Source organism: Dreissena polymorpha, chromosome 2 (genome assembly GCF_020536995.1).
Source record: "Dreissena polymorpha isolate Duluth1 chromosome 2, UMN_Dpol_1.0, whole genome shotgun sequence".
NCBI lineage: Eukaryota > Metazoa > Mollusca > Bivalvia > Myida > Dreissenidae > Dreissena > Dreissena polymorpha.
In genome coordinates, this window is record NC_068356.1 from 112,975,586 (window position 1) to 112,979,104 (window position 3,519).

Genomic DNA, 3,519 nt, shown 5'->3' on the forward strand with positions numbered 1-3,519 from the left:
ATTATTATCACAAGAACATCATCACATATTCATTGTGCAATATATAATCATATCACCATCACAATATGCCAGAGCGTTAGTATTTATTGTGCATACTAATCCTACAGCAACATTTACAAAACTTATTACAAACCAACCACTCAAGCTTTAATTAAGATTGATTTCAATTAATATTATGACATACATTAAAGATCACTGTCAATTAATTAAAAAATAGCTTGATGCTTCGTACTCAGCGATTTAAATAAAAGAAACGTTGCGTACACATTAATTGGGGTTAATAAAAAAGTCTGCAATTAAAATAATCAAATTTTAATAATACTAGATTTAGTTTCAAATTGTCGCTCAAAAAATGTATCAGTTATATCAGTTATTAGGGAATCGATTTGTTTAATTTCCGCAATCCAATAATTATTATGGTGTTTGTATGACAAATTAATAGCTATTCGTCATTGAATGTATGATACTCATAAAAAAATTGAAACAATAACCACAACAACAACAACATGTGTGATTATGTATATTTCTTCTTCAGATACTCTGTGTCATACTATCAAAATTATCCTCATAAGATTCATAATAATAAAATAAACACTATTGCAATCTAAGTAAAAACCAACTTAGCCGTTATGCTAATGATTTTATGTTCAGTATGCGTGTACATTTCAATATTATATAACAACAAATGTTCACAAATACCTATGTTTAATAAATATTAAAAACATGAGAACCAATGAAGGTATTGCATTTTAATAGACTAGTTTTACCGTGTGTGTACATTCATATAAAATCTTTTGAAAATCACACTTGAGATAATGTCTTTAGGTTTTGCTAGTTCTTATCGATTTAAACACCATAAAACCACCGTTTTTTCTCTTACATTCTAAATTTTCTTACATTTCCTTTTTAAGCCAAAATATTTATGTTTTCATGATTCTAAATTTTCGGACATACGGATTTTCGTACAGTCAGTTAAACAGCGCTATTTTATCAGATTTTGGCCCTGTTTTTGCTTATCTGATGACCCTTCGATCATGCATTTTTACAACCGGATTAAAGTAATAAAACAGAATCATGCCTAAGGGCAATCGACCATTACATTTGCGTACTTGGGTAAATTACCTTGTAAACTTCTAATAAGCAATGGTTCCTTCCAACAGCGTTTGAAATGATATCGTATTAAAAAAGCCAAACGTTTATTGTTTTTACTTTTTATATATTATTTCAGTTGATTGCAAAGCTGTTAAGTTGTATTTTGAAAGTAAAGAACGAAGGGAACAACACAATAAAATTATGTACATTGATGTATTATTTCTACTTCAATTAAATAATTGACAAACAAACATAACACACTTGTCTCTAAATATTTTTCGTATTTAAATTTTCCAACACGAAAAACAATATCTTTAAGTGACCGGAAACTTATAATTATTACGGCATATAGTAAAAGCAGAGTTGTCTGAACCATAAGTAAAATAAAAAAAAAAAATGACACAGCTTATTTTTCCCTCAAGTGTTAATGATAATATGGATAAACAATTAAAAATACATGAAGTCAATTGTGTTGATTACTCGTTATTGAAATATTGCAATGCCAATTATAAGACATCTGATTAAAAACAAAATGTATGGTGGAATACCTAAGGCCACGACTTTTTTTTTATTGGTTTACAAAAATTATTTTGAAAATGGTCCATCGGGCGGTCGAAAAAAAAAAAAAAAAAAAAACATCATTGGAAAAAAAAGTTAATACTAATAACATCAGAACAAAGACAACATATCTTTTATAACCTTAAACACAGAGACAAAAAATCAAATTATGCAATGAAACACATCTATATTTTCAAATAAAATGAGTCCTAACAGCACCTTATGTAACATCAGGCAATTTTAAACACTGCATTACATGACATGCGTTCTTCTCCCATTAAAACGAAAAACTGCGCTTCATTTCCATAATTGGATGCGCACCATTACGCAATGCGATGCCCGTTGCATAAATCTTATATAAGATAAACTACTCATACACAAATTACCCGGTATGTGTTTGCTCTTACTCGACTTATGAGATCGTACATGAAAAAAAAATCGAGGTAGATCGATCCATGCGTCGTCGCGGTAATGTTTGTCAAAGTTGTTGTTGTCATGAAAACTCGTTGATTTACAACGCAAAACGTCTTATTTGAACTGCCGCGAATTAATTTAATCATATTTGTCAACTTCGCTTTTGCTTTATTTTGATAATTTAATCCAAAGTTTAATGTTAGCAAGTGTTTTTTTTTTACTGGAATTGTAAACAAGGAGTCAGTTAAAGTCTTCCGAAAATGTGCAGTCTGTGTGAATTGACAGTTTGACGTCATCAAAGGAAAGCCGCTTTCTGTCGGAAGCAATAAAGCGACAAATTTCGCGCCGAAAAAAATGGCTTCCTTTGTCTAGCAATCAACATGCCGAATCAATTGTGTGTTTGGTTCTCAATTGCAATCCTCCAATTTAATAAAAGCACGTGCATAGCTCCGCCTTCGAATCTTTTGCAGAGAACGGAGGCGGAGTTTAACGGTTAATTGAGCTAGTGTTTTACACAAGTTGAGTTCCGATTTGCCGAAATTACTCGGCCCAAAGCGTTGAAACGACAAATACATTTATCAATGATTTTCCGAGATATACCGATTTGTTCCGATTTCCAAACTTTCTGTACAGTTCCCATAAACTATGGCGGACGTGTTTACAAAATTCCTAAACACATATATCGTAAATAATGGCAGTGTTTTATTGGATTATTTATACTAATTATCAAATACTATCGGGTTTGTTTAATATAATTAACATGTTAAACAATATAGTTGCGTCACAGACACGGAAATAAATTTTGATGGGGTCGACATTTGACTGACGCTGATTTTCTTATTGTCTGTAATTTTTACCCGAAATAAATTTTGAGAAGTGCCCATAAAAGGACTGGTACATAATGTGTCACATTGAAAAATATCCCGATCTCTGCAATTGAATATATGTGAACCAATCGTTGATTGTACTTACTTGATTTTATTCGCAACCGTACTCAAACCGGATCGTTTTTTTTCTCGTTTCGCTCGTTTTGCAGTGCGGTCGGGAATAAAATATTTAAAAAAAAGACGATTTTCCGATTTTATTTTTTTTCCCATTTTCCAAAAATTAGGGTCGGCGGTTTTGTAAACCAAGAAATATAAAAGTCGTGGCCTAATCTGGAAATACAAACTAATGATACTATTAATGCAACAACAACAATCACATCTTTTCAAGCGCAATCAGAAAACTGCTACAGCTTTGTATTAACAAACATAAATATGTTTGTGCTTATAGATTTAGATAAACTTCAAATCTTTAAGCGTGCTATGAAGTGAATATTATTTATATTTAAAAGTTTTGCTACTCTGTTGATAACTAGCAACAGCAAAAAGGAAGATACAATTTTTGTATCATCTAATTTTATTTATATTTCATTGTTTATTTGTTTATGATCACAAGGATTGTTTGGATAAC